The following is a 25,644-nucleotide window of genomic DNA, read 5'->3' on the forward strand; positions in this document are numbered from 1 at the left end:
ATACTTTAGGATAAGGATGTTGACATAGAAGGCACGCCCCACATTCTTTCACCGTCACGTTCGAGCTACTTGTTTTAACTGATGCTCTAATGTAGCTCTATCCATCCAAATTATTTGACTGCTCCAAACACCACTTGGTTGGTAGACACATACCAAACGCACATGGCCCTATAGAAGGGTGATCTTCGGGGGCACGAAGGACTAAGGGTTCTTTTAGCAGACCTTCATTAGTCTCAAAATGATAAACAAACTCAACAAGCTGGCCTTCATTAGCATGACTACCCTTCAAAATCCTTGGATCTGAATTCTTTACCTCACCAACTTCATAAATACTAAAATGAACATATCTCTCCCACTTACTATATTATCTAAGTTTTGATGGATTTGAAGTGTTAGATGAGAACCAAAACTTCTCATGTTGAACCACTCTGGAATTTTAGCTCCCAAGGAAGATGCACACATTACCTTGGGAATAAAACAATTATTTTCCAACATGTGAAGTAAAAACAAAAAGCAGAAAGATGTTAATCGGAGTATATTTGTGACGCCAACAAATTCCGCTTGGGATCGGACGGACATCTGAAGTATCCGGACATGCAACACAAGATTACCTGCCCCCGGTTCATGACATATAAGATGCAATATTCCTAACATTCATCTAGCATTATGCAATATTCGCAGCAGATAAATTTTTTATTTTTTTTTTAGCAATACTATGCACCAAACTTATAATATCCCAAATACTTAAAACATACTTCATACATAAAGACATACTAAACAACTGGGATCACAATTAGTCCAAAATAGTTGTGAATAAAAGAGTATTGGGGATTGAACTCTACAAAATACAAGTAGTAAACTAAGGCAACTACATCTAAGTCACACCGTAGCTTAGTCAACCGTAGTTGGTCGATTCCCGGTTCTCCTTCAGATCCTGTAACAAGATCTACCATTCGAGAGGGAATGGTAGTTAGGACTACCACAGTGAGATTTGATTACAAATCTCAGCAAGTTAACAAAAAACCTCACACTGGTTAATGATGCATGCATGACAATAAAGGTATGAATGCACAATCAAAGTCAATAGTAAACATAACATAACCTGACATAACATGGCATGAAATAATAAGTATAACATGATTTGTCATAACATAGCATGAAATAATAAGTATAACCTGACTTGACATAACATGGCATGAGCTGACATAACTTGAACTGAAACTGAAACTTAGCTTGACGTGACATAAACTTGAAACTTGACATGAACATAAAGTTGAACATAAAATAACGTGAAACATGACTTGAACGTGAAATACATAAACTTGGAATCTTGCTCAGTAGACTTAATTAATAAAATGACCATACGGTTGCTACACGGGTCCTCTTGAGCCATGTGTCCCTACCGATTACAACATAGGTGTCTATACCAGTTGTGAGTGCATTAATACGTACTCCACAATTGTTGTAGCCCCACGTATTCTACGTGTCACAATTGTTGTGTCTCACGTAGTGTATGCTCCACAGTTATTGTGGTCCTATGATTTGTTTGTGCCATACTTGCTGTGGACACACGTAAAATAAAGTGGCTCCATCGGCATTAGTGCCTGGCGCGCTCCAGTGACCAGCTAGTTAGGCCCTATTCGCAACTTGTTTACTGTACTTCGTCAACCCAGGAAATTTCACACCTATTTAGATACTCCAGCGTGAACAAAGGAATTCCACTAGGATATTTCTCTATTCTAGCGCTTAGGGTCGTGATTGACATGAATAACTTAACAAGACTATTCTCAAGATACACAAACTGTATTCGAGACAGGATGACATGAATACAAAAGACAGAAGTTCTGACGTAGCATAACGTGACATGAACGTAAGATGACAAACATGGCATATGTCGAGACATAAATGAAACATACAACATTTCATAACATGACATGCATGTAACAGACAAAATTTTGTAACATGGAATAACATGTAACAGACAACATTTCATAACATAGCATAGCATGTGACAGTGAATATTACGTGACATGACATACATATAGCAGATGGCATACGTAAAGTGACATACTTGCAACAGATAGTAACATGAGACAAAATATATTATGTAACATATAAGTATTTCATGACAGAATAATTTGAGTAAAAGATAAACATGAGATGACATAGCATGGCATGTCATATATAACAACATACGAACATAAAATGTAGTTCCCTTACCCATCACACATACACAGTAACCTGATAGTAAGTTAAAAGCTAACTTACCTCGACAGTCGCGTTCTACGAGGATAAGCATGAAACACAAGGAACTGTAAGAAGGTATTCTAAAAATTAGAAATTAATTACAAACGATTAGAAATGTGAAAAGAGACAACTTAGAGTAAAATTACCATTTTACCCTCTACATGTGAGAAAATGACCATTTTACCCATAACTTAAGGATTTCACATCCTAACTCCAAAATTTACCAAAATTTACATCACTCATGTAAATTTGTTCTAAACTCAAATATCAACTCAGAAAAATTTAAAAACAATCACAACTATGGAAAACTCACTATGGCCGAAACCTACATAGGTCATTTCTCTTGATTTTGATTCAATTCTTTCAAAATTCAAAACTCATGATTAAACCAAAATTTTGTAACAAAGATCTTCCTATCCTAAGTTTTACGAAAAAAAAATACTTTTAAAATATCCATTAGGAAAAATCTATTCATCAACACCAAATTTTTTGTAAAAAGACCCAAACTTTTTAACAAAAAGTAAACCCTTAAATCACAAGTTTTTGACCTTAATAAAAACAACTCCAAGAATTCCAAAAAAATCAAATCTTACCTCTAACATATTCATAACATCATTCTAAGATCAACTCTGCTTTAAATCATCAAACAAAAGTCACCAAAAATCACAAAACAATACTTGGAGTTTTTGGTTTTAAACATAGTCCAAAACAGAAACTTTTCTCTTAACTACCTTTGATCAATCTCTTGATTCATGGCTTAAAGACATGTGATCTTCAAACTAAAACATCACATGATCTAACAATATGTCCTAAAGAAGATCCAACCATCAAACTTAAAATCACATGGCTAAAATTCAACAAAACATGGATCTAACCCAAAAACATCAAATCTTAGGCCAAACCGAAATCTTCTTGCATAGAAAATCATATCTTTAAAACTAATACTAAATATCTTCGAAATAACATCCTAACATGTATATAAGAGGCTTAGGATCATCATATAAAAATATCAAATTAGCCTTTGGAATAAGATTATACCACGAAATATTCAAACTTTCACAAAACAAAAACTGTTTTTCCACTTCTAGTTTTCAAGTTTCTAAAGCTCAGAAAATCTATCATCAAAAGCTTTATTCATGTGACAAAACCTCAATGAACATTATAAACACATGCTAGCAACACTCCATAAAAGTTTTGGACCAAGATATGTCCATTAGCTCGGTCAAAAATTCCAGAACATATCATACTCTCCAGTTTCAAGCCCAGAATGACCTTTCCATGGTTAAAAATACTTTGGACCGACCAAATGAGTATGGATTGAGACTAATAAGATATCCACCGAAACTAGACTCAAAGAAGAACAACTTTTATGAATGATTCATCGTGAGAAAATACTTACAAAGGGTCAAAAATAGCCACGTAAAAATACCCAGAAATCTGCCAGAGAGAGTTCTTTTGGGTTTCTCTCTAAGAACAGGGGAAATAAGTGATAAAATGGAGAGAAGTGTGTCTTGTACGACTTTAGACTTCTGGAGGGTGAAGTTATGGGCTTGAAAGACCCTTGATTGGAGTTGGCTATGTAACATAAAGTGGAGAGTAATGAGGGCAAATGACAACCTGCAGCAGCTGTGAGAGATGGAGGTTGATGGAGTGGACTTCTCCTTCACATCAAGGCACTAATGGGTGTAGACAATGGCAGTGGATGGTCTGCCATATGGGAGAGGAAACTTCCTCAAGAAGCTTTGCCAAGCTGGCCAATTTCGTGGGCCTTGGTGGGCCCCAACCAAGTGGGCTTCAATTTGGGGTTTAAAAGGGTTTGGTTAGGGTTTGAGATGCTATGAAGCCTAAAACCAATTTTTCTTGGCCCAATCAAATTTCCAAGGTTTAAAAGGTTGGATAATGATGTCATAACAAGGATTTGATTAATTAATAGCCTGTGGAAGTGATTTAATCAAGTGATTAAACACAATGCTAGAAATCGGGTTAGAAAGGGTTTGGAGGCCAACTTTAGGGTTTGGGAAACTGTTTAGGGTTTCGGTTTCAACCAATCTTTTGGGGTTTTAATTGGATTCCAACCATTTAGGATTTTTCTAGGGTTGAAACCCTCTTTGGTCTGGCACAATTTGGTTGATCAGATGAAACAAATTTTTGCTTAGGTGGCATGATCTCACACCTTGATTTCCTTCATAAATCTATCTAGTGGTTTCTCTTTGTGCCAAGTGTCTAATACCATTCACTATGTGTGGCTAAGATCTTGCCAAGTGTCCAAATAAAACTTCTCTAACCTAATTTGGACATTCCACACTGTGATTTTGAAAACACTACACTAGGTGCGCTTATCGAGGTTAATATTTACTCCAAAAAATGCATAATAAACTTAGTATTGAAAAAATTTTAAATATTCATATTAACCTATAGTGAAAATTGTTTACCAAAATTTAACCCTGAAGTGCCCCTAAAAAAAGATTTCACAATTTCGAGCAGTCGTTTTGTCCGAAATTATGAAAATAAGTTATTGTACCATAAAATCCTAAATAATCACCTGAGTCTAATGGCGTAGACCATAACGTATTCTGACACTTCTAACTACCTCAAATAATTAAACTCATAAATCTAGCACCATAGTGACTGATAACACTAATTATGATGACAGACAAAAATCTGAGCGATTGGTCGATTCGTAAAAACGTATGGGATTTTCACAAGGTTTCTAAGGTCAATAGAAATTCTACCAGTGAATTTCTTGTGGGCTGTTACAATATCTACGTATATATATATACATATTAAATAACCACTTCCATAAAACATTTTATGAAGAGAAAGAGGTTCACAACATCATAGCCTTTTGTTTGCAAATTACTTTCTTCATTATTCAGGCTTCTAATGTAGTAGACTCTGTCATCATAACCAATATAGAAGGCCCCAATAGAGCCATCATTGGTCATAAAGATTTCTTGTGTAGAGCGACCATTTGAGCAAAACTCTGGCACCCGCACCATGCATGTCTTGAATTCTGCCAAGTGCTAGGCAATCAAATACATCCAGAATTTTAAGAGATGAAAAACTACAAATAATGCTCGAAAAAATTGAGAGCATTTTGCAGTTATGTAAAGACAATATGGAAAGGTTGCATAAACTCTTAAATGATAGGGGTAGTTCCTTTATGGCAGCACCATTCAAATAAAGTAACCGCAATGAACTCATGTTTCCCACAATGTCTAAAAACTTCTCAAATCTTGAACAATCAGAAAGATAAAAGTGTTCAAGAGACTCCAAGCTAATCTCTTTTGGAAAGCTTTAAGGCGTCTGCAAGCATGTAGATTCAATCGTCTAAGCCTTTTGAGAACACCAATAGATTTGTCGACCTTAGATAAACTTGTACAACCTTCAAGGTCTAGTGTCTCAAGACTTGGGACTCTAGTGAAGTTTGGTGTCTCCAACAAGTTTTGAGAGCCGCTAAGATCAAAGCGTTTCAATCTCCAAAAACTCTGTTATAAAACAATAAATATTGAACAAAAAAATAAAAAAGCATTAACGAGCTTAGTACCAGTAGTAGAAAGAAGAACAAGAAGAAAACACCTTACACTAATTGCCTTCCATAGTTGCTTGATGGGACTGCATGGAAATCTAAGTTCAATAAGATTGTCTACTTGAAAGTTGTTTGACAAGGATTATGAAGGATATTCAGACCATTCTAGCACTCATAACCCATGCGTTGGCATGAATCTTAAAGGGTCGTTGTGCCAATGTAGTTTCAATAACTTATCACAGAGATTAGAAAAACTCATGTTGACCAAACTTGTGTTGTGGATTTTAACAATTCTCAATTTCTTCATCTTTGAGAAGGCTCTAACACTTAATCGTTCCTCATTTTGGTTACGTAAGTTTAGAACTCGGTCTTCAATCACGTCAGTTCCGTAAAAACTAAGAACAATAGAATTGTGTGAGAAATATTTGCAAAATACTTAAGAATTAGAATGAAATTATACTATACATTTATATCTGGATTAATCCACTTACAGTATTATTCTTCAACACGTGAAGGACATCCTTATAATGTCACAATCTACTACATCGGCCAGGCTTTTCGGGGGATTCATCAAAAATTATTTCTTGGCCCATTTTTTTTTTTGTAGCAAATCATGCATCCTCAACCTTTTAGATGAGATGGTTATAAGACATTTCTCCATGAGAATATCAATATTGAGGTATGGGTAGTAACCAAAACTTTCTAATATATCCATTAAAATGTTATCTAAGACCTCTCCATTGAAAAAACAAGCAATATCTAAAAACAGTTTCTTTTGCAAATCCTCCAATCCATCAAAACCTACCTGAAGTATCTCTAAAATTCCTTTATTAGGATTTGCTTTCAGTTGATCCAAAGCACCTCTCCATGCATTTGTTCCTCTACCAAACAAGGAGGACCCTAAAACTTTGAGAGCTAAAGGAAGGCTTTGAGAATATTTCACTAAGCCTTTGGATAAATCCATATAATTTTCTTCACGATAGAGTTTCTTAAAAGCTGCCAAACAATAGAGCTGCAATGCTTCATCATTATTCAACTCATTAACCTTACAGATATCATTCACTCCATTTTTTTTCAATACATGGTTATCTCTGGTAGTTAAAATGATTCCTTGCTAATGTTGTTAGATGTTCTTCTCTGTCCACATCATCAAGGACTAAAAATACTTTTTTATAACATAGTCCATTCCGTATCATATTCATTCCCTCACGATCGTCCCATGCCCTTTCCATGAAGATCTTAGAAAGAAGTTGTTTTTGTAAAGAAACTGAACCACGATTTCTAGTTTCTTCTCTAATACAGGCAATAAGGCTGCTAGCTTCAAATTGGTAAGATATTCTTTCATAAATGACTTCTACCAAAGTTGTCTTACGCACTCCAGCCATACCATGAATTCCTATAAAGCGAACATATGGCAATCATAGTCTTCCATTATGGACACCACGGACATATGACAGATCCTCCCACAAATCCCATATGGTAATCATAGTCTTCCAAAGTGCACTTTGCCTCGGCCTGATCAGTCTCCAAATCCCTCCCCTGTTTCCTTTTGTCTTCCAGGGCCTTTCTCTTTTCTGTTAGAGACTGGGAAGCTTTCTCGTACTGCCTCGACAACCACTTGTACGACCGATCATTGGAGCCATGCTACTTGCACAGCTCCAAGTTTTCTGCCCGCAGTCGCTCAAGCTCCTGTAGACAGTTGTCGAGAGACTTTTGTAACCCCTTCCCTTGCCTCGGAAGCAAGCGCCACCTCGAGAAGAAGAAGGCCAACCTCATCTTGGGACTTCGACCAGTCAACGAAGGCCTCCTCAACCTCTTCCTTCTTCTTCCGCTCCTCCGTTATATAGCGTAAAGCCAACTGTGTGAGCAAACGAAGTGCTCTATTCTTGCTCACCACCTCCTCTCGGCCATCCAAGAAGAATGCCACTAGATGCTCCAAGCCCTGCCACAGAAGTCTGGGTCAAAATCAAAGAAGGAAACGGATAAGAGGTGCAGAGAGCTTACAAACAAAGATCTTACCCTAGTGAAAAGCCTCTTGAGCTTGCTATCCGCCTTGCGAATACGATCGGGATGGCTCTTCACAGTCGTTGGCCAAAAGTCCATCAGGACCTCATCAACAGCCTTTATTTGTGCCAAGGATTACAGCCAAAGGAATGCCCGCCATCTCCTCCTGGGTCCAAGCAATAGCCTTTGCCACTTCATCACCAGCTGAGGCGACCTCGACCTCGAGAGAGTGTAGGAGTCAGCCTCAGCCTCCTCCAACATGCAATGCTAAATGATGTAACTTGACGCAAGGATCCTCCACGTACTAGGAGGGAGCTGAGTAGGCGCCAACTTGAAAAAATCCAGCACTTCTCACATTGAATGACAGAAGGGCAGTATGAGGCCACTAGAGAACGTGGCAGGGTACACCACCACTTTGGAGGTGAAACCCTCAGAATCTACCACCTATTTGGTAGGAGGAGGCACCTCGAGTTCCATAGTCTGAGGAACCCTGTAGGTCTCCTTCAGTGACTTTAACTCAACGAGAGTCACCTCCGAATGACACGAGAAACCAACAAACTCCTCTAGAGTGGTGTCGTCCTTTTTGTCTATGGCATGGGTAGCGTCGGAAGTTCTTGCCAACCTGGAAGGATGCAAGGATTTCTTGGGAGCCATTAGCAACTAGGAAAAAAGAAGAGGAATCAGAAGGAACAACACAAGGATAAGTGCTTGAAAGAAGAAGAGGAATCAGAGAGAACAATGCAAGAAGAAGTGTTTGAGAGAAGGAGAGGAACACATGATATCCAGCAGAAGAGAAAATAGACAAAGTAACCTATTGTTGAGAAGGAGGGGGACCTTATATAGGCAAGCTCGATGGTTGACATCCTGAGGCAGTAGGAACCCACGTTCCCCATGGAGTACTTGAATCCCACGATCGATGCAATTCCAACAAAGTATCTAGGTAACTGCCTGACGAGAGTAATGACGTAGCGACAGAAGGGGCTTCGTTTAATGCGGAATGCAACCATCAAAGTATAGCCATACAAGTTGAAGCCGAAACGTTTCTAGGTATTGTGTAAAGACAAAAAGGCAACTCGGATATTGCTGGGGAGCAGAAGTGCAACATGTGAGTGCCAAGAAATCTGCATTAACCCATCCTGGAAAGAAAAGGCCTCAAGGCCCAAACTTGCCCACAAAATAAGTCGTTTGCAAAGGAAGGTGAATAGTGATGGCTGATGGGACAGATAGACATGATGTCCCTTAGGTGCACCCCGCTCATGGAGACTCATACATGGTAGAGCAAGAAAGATAGAGGACCTTCAATCTTCTAACACGAGAACATCGACGAACCACCAAAGATGCCAATAGAGTAAGGCAAATCAGGGAACCACACTGCATTAATGGCACGATTACCCTAGCTACATGCCACATTAATGGTATCGTCGTCGTGGCATGCCACATTAAAGGATTTTAACAAAAGGAACAGTAAAAGGGACATGGACTCCACGGGGGTAAGCACGATCTATCCCCCCTAGACTCTCTCATTATTTACAAACTTCCAAAATACTCTATTAACTTTGGTTTCAGAGACTCCTCTGCCCCAAGGCCACCCTGAATTAAACATGATGTTGAACTTAACATGATCATGAGCTAAAGTATAGAGAAAAGACAAGAAAACCACTCGGACATAATTGGGGAATTGAAAGGCAACAAGCAAGCGCCAAGAGATCTACAAACCCCATCTCGAAAAAGAAAAGGCCGCGTAGTCTCAAGTGTAAAACATGGTTAATCAGGGGAGCAAAGGAAGAATTTCCCTCGGACGAGTTTGAGGGGAATTGACGGGGTAACTGTAAGGGATTTTCCCAACTTCACATGCCCACTAGGCCTCAACCCAATGCCTAACCCTGGGGTCCAAGATCACCCATGAAGCAAGACGCCTACAAGGAAAAGTAATCAAGTGGTTGATGGGATGGACATGTCTAACATCACTCGGTCACACTCCGATCATGGGAACTTGTACAGGGTAGAGTCAGAAATACAGAAAACCCTCGAGCCTCTATCATGGGAACATCGACGGACCACTAAAGATAAAGCAAGGTCAGGGAACCATGCCGCATTATTGGCACTACTATCCGAGCTACACACAACATTAATGATAGCGTCGTAGAGCTACACACAACATTAATGATGTCATCGCAGAGCCACACTACATTCAAGGATTCTGACACAAGCAATAGTATAAAGAGCATGAACTCCATAGGGACAGATATGATCTGTCCACTTCCCAGACCCCGGCATAAATAACAACTCCCAAGCATGAGAAACTTTCTCTGATCCCTAGACTTTCTCACTTATTTACAAACTTCCAGGAGAATTTACTGATTTTGACATCAAAGACTCCTCAACCCCAAGGCCACCCTCTCCCAATTGCATTCTTCAATATTTTTGTAAGCTTAAGTTCTTAAGACTTGAGTTGCTGAAACCTGGCCCAAAGGCTTACGAAACACAACGTTAACAGAGATCATTGAACTGTATAGTTTTTCTCTTATCAAGGGCCTATACATCTTCAGATTTTCTTGGCCAACAACTGTTAAAAAAATATAGCAAAAGTGTCAATTTAATTGTAAAATTTTGTTTCTATGAAGTTTGATCAGTTAAAGACTTTTTAAGTTCAAGTTGTTCACCCACGTTAAAAGAATGAAACTTTAATGCTCGTTACTTTGAGTGGTTGCATGAAGATGTACTTCAGATGGCAAGTTCACAGTTAAGAGTGCATATCACCTACAAGCGTTCCTTATGGACAGCTCCAAAGGATAATCCTCGAGCAACTCTCCTCTTGCTGACCTATGGTCCATGCTATGGAAACTAAACGTCCCTAATGCAGTCAAGGTTTTCCTATGGAAAGCTAGTCACGAGGCTCTCTCTTCCATTCTAAACCTATAGAAGGTTTTCCTATGTGCGCACTTGAGGGTCCGAGAATGATAAGAGGGAGATTCACTTTTGTTTCCATCTGGTTTGGCCATCGAGGATAGCACAACCCTACCATGGGAGTTAAACATGGTCTTTATTCTGATATGATGCCTCTGTTCTGTTATGATAATGTTCAATTATGTTATGCTAAAGTATTTTTGAATATGAATATTTCTGAACTGTCACTCTAATATTTTTGATAACATGTTTTGTTCCGCACTCGGTTACTAGTTCATGTTTACATACTAGTATAAGTTCACAGCTTACTAAATTGTTGATAACTCACCTCTTATCTCCACAAAATTTTAAAATTTCTTGGATGTTTTTAAGTGAGAATCAAGAATATGAAGCATGGGCAAGACGATGTGAGCATAGTAGAATAAGTACATTGATAATACTTTGGTTCTGCAATAACTTTATTAAGTAGTTTAATTTGATTATGTTGATTAGGTATTTTGGAAGGCTAAAGTTTATTTTGGGAGTTTGTGATATCTTAGATTAATTATATTGAGGTAGTTGATTTAAAACAATGATTTTTATGTGTTATTAATAATTTTGAGTTTATATTTGAACCGTAAGATATGATTTTAAATGACAAGAAATAACTCTCCAAACTACCTATGTACAGGGCGTTACATCGACCCCCACCCGTCGGCCCCACTAGCTAATCCCAAGTCATCCCCTCTATCTTCCATCTCTTCTAGATCATATACTCTTTATTTTTTTCTCGATTTTCATGAGTTTTTTTTTTCTCAATGCCGTTCAATTAGTTTTTGAGGATAGATATAACAGTTCCTAGTGGATTTCAACCACTGCAATGCGCTTCATAAATTGTGTATGGAGTCACCACTCGCCAAAACCCATGAACCACCCAAATTCAACCCTAAAAAACCAGCGTGTTACTACTGCATGCCGGCACCCTTTTCTTGGATCGTTTAAGCTTGTTTGGAGAGTGATATGAGATGATAATTTTGTGAATAGTAATAAGATAATTTGTGAATAGTAGTAGTGAGATATTCTGAGTTGAGTATTTTTTAAATTTTGGAAAAGTAGATATAAAAAGTTGAATAAAAAATATTATAAAGTTAAAATATCGTTATAATATAGTTTTATAATATTATTTTTGTTTAAAGATTTGAAAAAGTTGAATTATTTTTTATTTTTTGTTTGAAAGTTTGGGAAAGTTGTAATGATTAGTTTAAAAAAATTATAATGATTAGTTTGAAAATGTTTGTATTTGAATTATGTTTGGAGAGGAGATGAGATGAGATGAGATAAAATGAGAATTTTATGATAAAATTTATTTCCAAACAAGCCCTTGCCTCCTCTACTTGCTCCACTAGACGTCCCAACTATATATGTTTATCAATCTCTTTATTTTAAATATTCTCTTTTTTTAAAAAGGATAAATAAATAAATAAAAATATATTAAAACTCCCCATCTTTTCTCCAAATAATCACACGTACGTCCCTCTATTGATCATCGGTCTAACATCCAAGTACATGACCACCTGATAAATATTTATAAGGTAGTGTTAGTGTGATGCTCAGTTTTGACCACTGGGCTGCCTACTAGTGTAAATTTTCTTTACATTTTTTAACATTTTTAAATATTCTTAAAAAATAAAAAAATATATCAATACACTAATAGTCACTTCCTTAATCAGTAAATTAAAAAATTAAAAAAAAATTAAATATATAAATAATTAAAATGAAAAGAAAAAATAAAGCAATATAGTAGCATTATTCATATTTATAAGATGATAGGCACATGAAGACCACATGCTACCCATAAGAGAGCCGACCTATTTTATCTTTTGTCGGCAGCAAACATCCATTATTTCTGTTTCCAATTTTTAGAGTATAAGGTATGTGGGCATGGAAAGCTCTCTTACCTGCTCCAAAGAAACCAAGTGTAGCATATCATTATTCATTACCACACCCTTGAAATATAATATAAATTAATTATAACTGGCTCTAAGTCGTATTAACTATTTCATTTAATTAAAATAATTATAGACATACAATTTTTTAAAAATAATTTATACAATTATATTTAAAATGAAAGACATTTTTATAAAATAACTTATAAAATTAATATCATTTTATATAAACAATATATTTTTAAAACATAATTATAAAAGAAAATTAGTTGTGTATATCATTCCTTTAATAAAATCGTATTTTCCTAAAAAGGAAAGCCCTAGCTAGCTTTTTGACAAGAAGCTTAGAAAGAAAGGCTTACTTGAGCCGGCTAAAAGTTCATAATTAATTAAGTAGATATTATAGTAGAGTTATTACTCATATTTCCATGTGCAGGGTCAACTTCGTCCGTTTCTAAAGTAGATGATACTCAATTATGATGGTGCTACGTGCACATCAAGATGATCACTTTCAGCCTGTTCAACTGGCCAGAGTTTTTCTGGCCCAATCAAAAACCCGGGTTATCCAGGCCCAGAACAAATTCAGATCAGTACCAAGATTTTAAACCTGGTATCCAAGTATTTTTAAAAAAAGAAAACCCAGTGTCAAACGACTGGGTTAAATAATTAAAACCTAAACCCTAGGTCCTCATTCCCGTCTCCCCATCTCTCTCTGTCTCTGTCTCTGTCATCCGTCTCCCATCCTCCCTCTCTCTCTCACACAGGCGAAACCCTAGTCGCCACTTTGTGTCGTTCTTCACTCCTCACTAGTGACCTTTCTCATACATACAAAACCCAGTGACCATGGGTCCACGATCTATCTCGTCGCCGGCCTTTTAACAAAGATTTTCCAGATTGGTCTCCTTGATGTATTTTCTGAGACCCTCTTGGGTAAAAATTCGCATTAATATTTGATTTTAAATACATTATTTTTTTTGTTTCTAGATTTGCAAGAAGGTCTCAAACCAAGGGATGTTGGTGGCTATCAATGAGATCTAACAACTGTTGGGTGCTCTGCTGGGTTTGCTGTGTCGTCTTCATCCTCGTGCCATCGACTTCATCCTTGGATATGTTTTCTTCTCTCTTTGTTGATTTTGGTTTGTTTTGATGAGAATGTTTGAGGAGTATTTTAATGGGTTAGATCTGTTTAGTTGAACAAAGAAAAAATAAATAAATATTTTTCTAAGCACTTGAAGATTGGGTTTGTTGCCATGTACATATAAGGAAAAATAAATAACATATCTATTTAGATCTGCTTTGATCTGTTTAGCTACAAAATGCTAGAGCCGTAGGTATCGAATCGAAGAAGTTTTAAGGCCATTGAGAGGTTGGTAGGCTTCAGAAATATGTTGAGTATGTTTCAGAAGTACAGTTTCTGGCCAATGTAAAACATATATAGTTTTGAATAAAGATAATGGTAAACCTCCAAAATAGAGGTATAAAAAATTTCTATTCAGGGTGGCTCTCATGTATACAACTTACTTTATTATGCAATGATTGAACCTGATCTATTGTGGTGGGATATCTAAACTCTGTTTTATGTTCTTGGCTGTCTATGGATATCTATTTGAATGAAAACTCTACAAAATATTTGTTATATAAAGTTTGGTTATCTACCTATTTCTTTGACTTTTGGTTTTAATATATAAAGTTTATTAACAAATTTCTTAAGCATGGAGTAATATATATATATATATATATATATATGTTTTAAAAGTCATAGTGGTAGCACAACATGAAATAAATATATTTGTAACCATATTTTCAGATTTGTCATTTTCATTGTATTTTGTGAGATTCTGGATCACATGATGAAGATTGATATTTTCACTGATTTGGTAAATTAGGTAATGCCTAGATTTTACTATTAACTCTTTAGTCAGGTTTTGTTGCTTTCAATAAAGAAATTTCCAATGATTTCTCATAATTAAGCTTTCATTTTAAAGGTATGGTGTCATTAACTCACAAGTTTTATCCTTGTATAGAAGCATCGAGCAAAGTTGATTTTGTTCTCATCTTAATTTTTAATTTAGTAAGTGGAATTTGTCCTAATCCTTGTATATAATCCTTGTTCAAATCTTTTTTTTTTTTTTTTTTTTTTTTACAGGATCTCTTTCAGTCCAATTACTTGAAGTTGCTATTTGGTGTGGAGATTAAATTATTGATGACATGCTACTGATTTTTTAATTCATATTTTGTAATTTTGTATTTGTAATGTAATGTATAAATAACAAATAATGTAATATGTAGTGGATGGCATTGGGATGCATGCATCGATGAATTTTTGCATACAGTATTTAGAACACGAATATTATGCGTTCCAACTTGACTTCTTAAAATTTTTTTTTAATAAAATAAAGGCTTTTATATAAAAAAAATAATTATGTTTTGAAATTTTTTAAATAAATATAGGTTTTTGCATAAAAAGAATTATGCTTTCAAACGGATTTTTCTTGAAAAAAATTCAATAAAATATAGGATTTTACTAAAAAAAATAATTATGTTTTTAAATTTAATTAAATATGAACATTTAGTAAAATAATAATAATAATAAATAAATAAATTCCGGATACCAGGTTATAAATCTGGCTTCAGGGTTTGACACAGGCTATCTCGGTCCGGGTTTCGGCCTGGATTTAAAACCTGGGTTTCAGTTTGGGTAAACCAAAGTTCCTGGGCCGGAACCTAGATGAACAGTCCTAATAACCGTTGTCATATCACCTTGTTAAAAGGTTGCATTTAAATTATATGTATAAGAAAATAATCACTTGAGATTGAAGAACCAAATGTACTTTGAAGTACACGTATATTTTAGTGACCATTCTTTGTAAGTATTGTGTATTGCTATTGGAATGGAGATCTTAACGCGTTGGGCCAAGCCTATACTATCCTATGAGGCCCACGATTAGTGAAAAGAGTAAACCGGAAGAATCTGAAGAAATTGGGCCCAAACGACATCCACCATGAGAGGGGGATTCTGTTAGCAGCTCATTCCCTCTCCTCATCCTAGTGCACTAAAGGAATTAAGACCACTTAGGATTTGGTGCTCTAGAAATTCAACCACTTTAAATGCATCTCTAAGTGATCTCCCCCGAGGTCGGGCCTGATGCATGTTATTGATGGTAGCATTAAACGTCATATCCTACAGTTACCATGAAAAGGGGGAATGATCGTGATGAAAAGCGATAAAAAAATGAACCCATGACAACGGTTAAAAAGACAAAAAGTTGTATAAAACCTATAATATTATAATAATTTGTTAAAATTTTAAAAAGATAATAAATTTACAAGATAGTGATCAACTAGATCTCCTCTCTACATGTCCATCGTAAGGTGGATGGATAGCATGACCATCTCAATGTAGAGGTGGTTGCAAACCGTCTTGAGTGGATGTTGCCACCCCAGTTTGAGGTGGTCATAGACCATCTTGTTTGGGATGGTCTTATGGCCACCTCACGTTGAGATGGCTGCAACAAATGAAATTAGAATAGTAGCCGACCATATCTTGAAAATAGGGTTAGGCCACTTCAAACAATCTGATCATCATTTTGGAGTGGCAGGCAACCAGCCTTGCATTCTTATTTTAAATTTTGAATTTGTTTTTAATTTCAACTGTAGGTGGGATAGTTTCTCATTTATTGATGAAAAATTGATGTGTCAGATTTTGGTTGAGGAGTGAAAGATCTTAACGTATTACACAAAATCGTAATTGAAGATAAATTTTAAAAGAAATGGTATTCCACTATATTAGGGGGTGTGCCACATTTTGATCGAGATCATTCTTTTAAACCTATTAAAAGGTCACATTTAAATTAAGATCATGTGTGTATATATATATATATATATATATATAAAGAGCAATGCTACATACAGTCATGGAGTATGCAAGTATCGTGCAGTCATTTTGAAAAATAGTGGGATCTACTATTAAAAAGTTAATTTTTTTTTTTCACGTGGGTTTTATATTTATTCACTTTTTCAAAATAATTGTGCGGCGTTTGCACAATCAAGACTACAACTATCATTTCTCTATAAATATTATCTCTTGAGATCAATGAATCAAATGCTAATTGATTAAGAAATTAAAAAAAATAAAAGAAATGAAACGCTTTTAGTACTCTAAAAGGATTGGTTCTCCAACCCTACCTATAATATCTTTATTTAATTTAATTTTATTATATTAGTGGATGGATAGGATTAACCTAATATTCCCGTTATCTTTGTTTTCAGACTAAGCATTAGCTTTATCTATATATGTCCGAACCTTCAAAGCAGGCAAACACCTATAATTACGAAATAAGATTATAGGTTGTATGAAATGTCAACATGCATGCATAATGCAGAAGAAAACAAAAAGTTAAACAGCTCCACCAAAACATATGTAAAAGAGCTAGAAGACCCATGCACGCAACATCTCGAAAGCTGCATGGGAACTAAGCAACTCATCTTCTAGAAAACAAATGGGGTAAGTTATTCCACATCTTTATTAAATAAAATTTAAATTATAACTTGCAAAGTTAGAATAAAATTTGGATAGTGAGGTATTTTCAGATATTCTATGAATAATAATAATAAAATATTAAATAGTAATAAATAGTAATAAAAAGTATGTAAAAAATAATAATAGAATAGTAAATAGTAATATAATAAGATATTCTCAAGAATACTCAAACTAAGCCTAAATGTCAAATTTTTATTGGGTGACGAGTGTCATTAATATCTGCGTCAACCAATCAAAGGTGGTTGACTGATACATTGATGTCACGTGGCAATCCACCCATTATTTGTTTAAGGAGAGATTGACATAAATACATAGTTTCCATTTTTTTAAAAAATTTAGGTATTAATTTTACGAAAATTTAAAACTCATGTCTTTAATTGCTAAACAAGAAATCCTAGATACTAATTTGCAATTTATAACCAAAAATTGAAAAACAAAAGTGATCTTATCACGTTATATTAATTTAGAGTAGTGCTACTTACACAAACACTAATTCAAACACTAATTCACTACAAAAAAGAAATGAAAAGGAAAGGAAAGCTATAGATGTAATTTGATTGTCCATTTACCACACTGAAATACTTGTTTCATTATCCAATCATTTTTTATTAATACAATCTCGCTACGAACTCGACAGCTGACATTGTAAATGGAGGTTGACTAAGCTCAAAAAAAAAAAAAAAAAAAAATGGAGGTTGACTAAGCCACTAAAGATAAGGATGTTTGGGAAAATGAGAATGTGAAAAATGAGAACTTAAATTATGTAAGGTCCGGTTTGGATGTTGAGAGAGTTTCATCTCAATCCATCTCCTTTCAACATCCAAACAGTACTACTCAACATATACTTTCAATTGTAAATCTTCAATTTTTCTTTTTCTTTATCTAATCATTACAATTTTTTCAAACTTTCACAAAATACAAAAAATAATTTAATTTTCTCAAATCTTAAAACAAAAATTATATTTTAATAATATTTTAACTTTATAATAGTTTTATTCAATTTTTCTCTCTCATTTCATAAAATCCCATAAAATATTTTAATTCAAACTATTTCACTACTATTCATGGTTTATAAACCATTTCACTACTATTAATTGATTTTTTTTTTTTATTTATTTATTTTTTTTATCTCATTTCATCTCAACATGTCTAAGTTAAATGCAAGGCATTGATATCCCAACAAATCTGATGAACGAGCTGGGTGATACGTGTTAGTGTATACATATATATCTTAGATTATATCTAGTATTCTTAGAATATTATGATAATATTCTTAATTTTCTGTAATTACTTTAGGTTAGAATATTTCTTCCATCATTATATTTCAACTATATATATTTCAACTATATATAGACCTGTTTTGTACAGTTTTATTGACAGAAAATATAAGTGTATTATTTTCTCCAAAACCCTCTCTATTTCAACAGTACGGAAGGCATAGACGAACATGTAGCCCACATGCACTAGTTGTACAAGATGATCTTAGGAAACGGCCATGGTCGACTGAAAAAAAAAACATGGTAAACCGAAGTAGTTTAAGGTGCCAAGAACATGAAAGATTCAGCTTGCTGTAAAGGCTTTATTTTTTTAGCTGGCTTCGGGTTTACTTTCCTACATAGTCGCACTTGGATGGCACCAATAATTTTTGAGTTCATTCGTTCTGTCAACAGGGCAGGTGAGTCAACATCGAACCACTATTGGCACCATCCTGAATTCTCTATTTCATGATAATGTCTTTCATCTCCCGACCCAAAAACAACCAGGAGTAGATGCAGTACTGCAGGTTGACCAACTTGTGAACTTCTAGATTAATCTTTATAACAAACAAGAATTAAAGCTCATGACTAGAGAACACGTTTTAGTGATTTTAATCAATTGAGTATCGTAAAATTAATATAATGCTAATTAAGAAGCAGAGCTCTTGATTTAGACCTTTCATTCCACCGGTTTTTATGAGAACGATCTACCACCCAATGGATTGCGGTTTTCTGTTAAAATAAGGGAATTTATAGCGATGAACAAGCAAGCCCATGCTTGGGAAAGCTACTTTCCCATTCCAAGTCTCTTGTTACTTTTTGGGTTCCTTTTTCTTTGACATTAATATAAAGCTAGATAGATACCAACTCCAACTTTTTTGTTCCCTTCCCAGTTTTTTCCTCTCTCTCTCTCTCTCTCTATATCTTAATTACGTAGGACTTTGTCAAATGTCTACAAAAAGTTTCCCCTATAAATCCCCCCTAATGCCATTCAACAGCTTTCATCATAGCAGGTCCTGACCATTTCTCTGCAAGTGTTTTATACAGAGAGGGGTCTTGATCTTGAAAGGATTGGGACAAAAAGAGAGAGTCAATACTAATATATGTCTCAGTTTTCGAATATTTTCCTAGTTCTTTCTCTTTTTGCCTTTGCTCCCCTTTGCTGCTTCTCTAGCAAGACCCATGGGGGCTACCTCTACCCACAGTTTTATGATCACTCGTGCCCAAAAGCTCAACAGATTGTGAAGTCCATAGTGGCCAAGGCTGTGGCCAAAGAAGCTCGCATGGCGGCTTCATTGCTTAGGCTCCATTTCCACGACTGTTTTGTCCAGGTCTTCCAACTTCCTAAAACTCATCTCATTTAACAGGTTATAAAGACTACACTACATTATCCATGCATGCATGTCAACTTATATACAAAAAACTCTTCATATTTTGCAGGGCTGCGACGCATCCCTATTGTTGGACAGCAGCGGAAGCATAGTCAGTGAGAAGAGGTCGAACCCAAACAGGAACTCTGCTCGAGGGTTTGAAGTTCTGGACGAGATAAAATCTGCTCTGGAGAAAGAGTGCCCACATACAGTATCTTGTGCTGATATTGTGGCTCTAGCTGCTAGAGACTCCACTGTTCTAGTAAAGTGACATTTTTATAGTCTTGTCATAATTTTGTTGCATGACAGAAATAAGCCAAACTATATTTTCCATCCCTAAACTATATAAAAGAAAATGAATTTTTTGCTCAGTCCATTGAGATTTTTGATACTTAAGATTGAACGTGCAATGTGTGAATTTTGTTAGCTTTATAATTTGTTGATGGAAGAAAATATACTTTTACCTAAAAACAACTCTTGGCTAGCCAGCATATGTGTGTGTGTATAATCAGAACTTGACCATGTTTTGAATATGTAGAGTGGTGGACCCAGCTGGGAGGTTCCATTAGGAAGAAGGGACTCCAGAAGTGCAAGCTTGAGTGGCTCAAACAACAACATCCCTGCTCCAAACAACACATTCCAGACTATCCTCACCAAGTTCAAGCAACAAGGACTTAATGTCGTTGATCTTGTTGCGCTATCCGGTAATATTTAAAGAGCTCGCTTGAACCCACCATTGTGCCAAACCATAATCTGGGTCCTTCATTTAAGGATAAATGATTGATGGAATGGGTGTGGAGGAATCTAAATTACCCAGAACACACGTGATTAACTTGGTTTAACTTCAAAACAAAGTCACCATCTAAATTAACCTGGTTTAATTCAATATGGCAAGAAGATTATTGAAGTTTGAATAATTGTTATGCAGGGAGCCACACGATAGGAAATGCCCGTTGCACCAGCTTCAGGCAGAGACTCTACAACCAGTCAGGCAATGGGCTACCCGACAGCACATTTGATCAATCGTATGCTGCCCAATTGAGAACCAGATGCCCGAGATCAGGTGGTGATCAGAACCTGTTTTTCTTGGACTTTGTCAGCCCAACAAAATTTGACAACAGCTATTTCAAGAACTTGTTGTATTCTAAAGGCCTTTTAAGCTCTGATCAAGTTCTTCTCACAAAGAACGAAGCATCCATGGAATTGGTGAAAACATTTTCAGAAAACAACGAGCTGTTCTTCGAGCAGTTTGCCCAGTCCATGATTAAGATGGGAAATATTTCTCCATTGACAGGCTCAAGGGGAGAGATTAGAAAGAATTGCATGAAGATTAACTCCTGATTAGCTCCATTATAATACTGCAGTTCCATCGAGTGTCGTGTGCTTTTCCTGCAATGTATTCCTGATTAGTTAATACTATATGACATATAAGTGCTTGGTATATGAACCCGCGTAAATGTGCTATATTTACAAGTGATTGGGAATGAAAAGATCTAAGATGAAAAGTAATATTAATCTTCGAAAACAATCTCAAGATTTTAGTAGGTAGGTCACCAGACAGCATAAAATAAAGGAAAATGCCCAGACACTCCTACAACGGATACAATTCCACACGAGGAAACGCTACACCCAACGGCTACATGCACTAGAATGGAAATCACATCTACCGAATCCTCTTATATTACTTTTTTTCACAAACACCTGCTGTTCAATTGTCTTTATGGTAATCAGAACCTTGTGCGAGCAAGAGAGCTTTACTCCCATGGCGTCAATCTCACTTTCGGTCAACAATTTCGTGACCTTACGGTTGAACTAGGGGAATTACCCCTTATGGAGGGAGCAGGTCGTGGCCTTGGCTGAGAGCCAAGACCTCATGGGACACCTAATGGGACACCTCACAGACGCTGCCTCCCCTCCACCGTATGATCTCATCCCCGATGAAGCCACAACAACCAGTCACAAAGAACTGAGTTCTACATACCTGAGATGGAGGAAATCTGACCGACTACTCTGTGGATGGGTTATCGGTACCCTCTCCGAGGAGTCGGTTGGCTTGCTGGTCGGACTTGAGACTTCATATCAAGTCTGGCATGCCCTTCAAGAAGCCTATGCCCAAGAATCCCAAGAAAGGTATTTCTAGCTCACTCAACAATTGACATACATGAGGAAGGAAGCCTGCACGACGTCGCTGCAAGATCACCTCCAAAGCTTCAAGACTGTGTGCAGCCACCTAGCTGCAATCGGACGTCCCGTGAGTCACAATATGAAGGTTTTTATCCCTCCTCAACAGCTTGGGTCCGAAATACGAACCCTTCACCACCCCCCTGCTCAAGCCACCGATGCCCTCCTACGCCGAGCTTGTGCCGCTGCTGCAAGGATACTTGATGCGGACTCAACTTCATAAATCCTTCAACACACAGGCGTACGCTTTTTATGGGAACAAAACTAGACACGGGAACAAGGGCAAACAACGCCCGTTCTCCTCCAGAGGACGTGGCTTCTCCCCAGCCACTCACAAGTCCCGTCTTAATGTCTCCTGCAGTGGGACCCACAATTCTGCTGTCACCAAGACCACAGGTTATGACACAGCTCTGACCTGTTAAATTTGAAGAAAAAGGCGACACGACGTTATGGATTCATTTGAATTTGGATTAAAAATTTATCTCAAATTATTTTAATTTATTTTATTTTATTATTATAATTTTTTTAAATTTTTATATAAAATATAATAAATAATTTAAACTTTATTCTAATATTCATAAATAATTTAAACTCATCTCAACTTATAGATAAATCTAAACTACTCAAAAAAAATTCAAATAATAAACTTTGAATTATCGAAACCTAAACTCAAATTTTCTAAAACTCAAACCTAAGATTAAGAACCTAGACTCCCTATTCATCCCACAAGACTTATTTGTTTTTATTAGTGAGCTAAGATTAAAATTAAAAAATTGAATAAAATATTATTAGAATATATTTTTTAATATTATTTTTATTTTGAAATTTGACAAAATTGAATTGTTTATTTTATTTTATGTGAGAATTCAAAAAAAATTGTAATAATAAGATGAGAGGTTTTCAAAATTTTGGATTTTAATCTTGAAAGCAAACCAGTTGACACCGTTTGATCATGATCTCCGATCGATGATATTTCACAAGCATTGACTTTTATGACTCTTGAAAGTGCACCGCTCAACTTACCGCCAGTTCAAAATTCTCATTTTATTTTATTTTTTAAAAATATTTTTAAAAAATATAAACAAAAATATCAATACACTAATAATAATTTTCTTAACTATTAAGTAAAGAAAAAAATAAAATAAAAAACAAAATATATGAGATGTCAAAATGAAGGAGCAAATGAAGTGAACAAAGTAGCATTTTTCCTCTTGAAAATGGCACTCATGATACGGAATACACTGCAGACACTGGTGCTTCTGACAAATAATTCAAGTATGCTTTTTAATCTTGGTCAATATCTTGGTAATGACGTTTTTTAAATTGGTGATGAAAGTCTTCACGAAATCATACACATTGGTGACACCTTTATTTGTAGTGAAGACTTTTTTTTTCCCCCTTCTCAACAAGCATTCGTTATATATATACATATAAGATGTATATATATATATATAGATGAATTATAATAAGTTTAAGGTGGGTCATTGCCACTATCTATATGAATAATACAATTAGGAATACTAATGAGTGGTATTTGACCAAAAATCATTTCAGTCGCTGCCCATTGTGCCACTGACTGCGCACACTAATTTTGTGATTGGTGTATTTTCTTGATCCTCCAGTTTACCCAGGGATGAAGATTTTTGTTGATGTCTTCTAGGATCGGTAGTATTTGCCACTGTGGTGAAAGCACTTCATCTGTTATAGCATCAATTACTGTTTGGGCATTTCCTTCCAGAATTGATGGTCTTTTTTCCAGATAATTTGCAATTTGTGCTGCAAGGAGAGCTGCTGAGGCTTCTGCAAATGTGGGGTTGATGTTTTGGATCTTAGAGGTCCAAAACTCCAAAATTCTTCCTGAGTCTCGAGAGATGGCAGAAGTGGTTGAAAAAGATTCCCTAATTACTGCATCAAATGAATAGCTGAAGTGATTCGTTGGAGGCTTTATCCAGCTTTCCTTGAGTTTCTTCTTTGCCTTTTGTTCCCATGCCTGTTTATAAGCGTGATATATGGTGTCTAGCTGGAGAGAATCCTTTTCAAGAGTTGAGGATGTATGATTGTGGATAAAATCATTTTCCCCCGCTCCAAATGAAGTCCATAGTGATTACTGCAAAGATCTGAAAATGATGTTTTTCTGATTATGTTAAACCAAGTTTGGAGCTGGATTTATTATCAGATTTATCCAATCTCGCATGGATGTAATTGGAAGTGATGCCAAGGGTCATTTGCTATATTTCCACAACATTTGAACCACAGGATATTCCACAAATAGGTGGAGCAATATTTCTATTGCCTGATTGCACATTGGACAAAATTCTTGAAGTAAATTTGGAATAATTCTGCTTAGCTTTTCCCTGGTCGGAAGAATGTCCCATACAGTGTTCCAAAGTAAGAGCTTTTGATGGTCATGTACTTTCAATCTCCATAGATTTTTGAAGCTGGGCTCTAGAAAATGTTGAAGCAAGATGGAGCCTGTAATCTTGCCGCCAGGTGATATGCTATCTTGATTGAGAATTTACCATTGTAGTTTGGGAGTCGTATCAATGTGTCACTTATGTGGTTGTTTTGGACAAGATGAATCTTTTTAATGCATTCTATGCTTTCCTGTTCAAAAAGTGTACTCATCTTCTCAATATTCCATGCATGTGGGTGGTTGCTGATGATGTCCGAAACATTCAACTGAGGATATATCTCTTCCATATTTTGGATAGGCTTTGGCTTGAAGTCTTCAATTTCTGGTATCCATGGTTCTGTCCATACGTATACTGATAGGCGGTCAAAAATTTGGAAGCATGAGCCTTTTGTTAATAAATCCCTTGTCTTTAGGAGTCCCTTCCATACCCACGAGTCCAAACTTTTTTAATCTGCATTTTTGAACGTGGTTGAGTTGAGGTATTTTTTTGTTAGGAGCTTGTGCCATAGTCCATTATTTCTTTGACTCAGTTTCCATCCTGTTTTTGCTAATAATGATAGATTCATTGTTTCCATTAGTCTGAGACCCAATCCACCTAGATATTTCAGTTGACATATTGATTTTCATGCATTTGTTGTCAGGTTATGATTTCTCCCTTTTTGGAAACCCCACTAGAAAATTTTAAAGCTCCTAGAATTTGGTGTTGAAATCTGTTGTTGTTAGCCAAGAGATTCAGGATTTTTGCCTCCACAGAGTTTCTTCATTCTTCAACTACTTTTGAAGATCAAATTGGAGTTGTTGTTCTCTCATTTGATTTTGTGGAGTTGGAGTTAATCATTACACTTCAAGAAGATCTCTTTCAATTTTGTGAATGTGATGCTAAATTTTTCCGAAGTGAACTTTATTCTAGAGTTTTAATGTTGCTTCTGTTGCCTTAATTTTTTTGCACAAAATGTAGGCTGGAGTTCCTTTGAATTGCTTGTTCCATGCTTCTTGAATAACTATCCGATTGAGGGATTCGTGTATCCAAAATTATTCAAATTTAAATGAGTGCAGCCTACTCTGATGTGCAATTATGCTCAATAGAAGTGGACTATGATCTGATGTCGTAGAAATCAGATTTTGCAAGAAAGCATCTAGATAGAGTATTCTCTATTCTTGATTGACAATCCCCCGATCTAACCTTTCTCTAATGTTTGCTTCCCCATGTCTATTATTACTCCAAGTGAAAGATGGGCCCGAATACCCAATATCAATCAATCCATGGCAATC

General features: G+C 35.9%; 1 long non-coding RNA gene across 1 annotated transcript; it reads right to left on the minus strand.

The window, feature by feature from the left end:
* Positions 1-19,316: 19,316 nt before the first annotated feature.
* Positions 19,317-22,297, minus strand: LOC121259238. Its single transcript, XR_005939538.1, has 3 exons — positions 21,760-22,297; positions 20,299-21,167; positions 19,317-20,032 (listed from the first exon to the last, which is right to left on the minus strand). It is a non-coding gene; the product is annotated as an uncharacterized LOC121259238 (long non-coding RNA).
* Between the last annotated feature and the right edge of the window lie 3,347 nt (positions 22,298-25,644).

This window comes from Juglans microcarpa x Juglans regia, chromosome 4D (assembly GCF_004785595.1).
Source record: "Juglans microcarpa x Juglans regia isolate MS1-56 chromosome 4D, Jm3101_v1.0, whole genome shotgun sequence".
Classification (NCBI taxonomy): domain Eukaryota; kingdom Viridiplantae; phylum Streptophyta; class Magnoliopsida; order Fagales; family Juglandaceae; genus Juglans; species Juglans microcarpa x Juglans regia.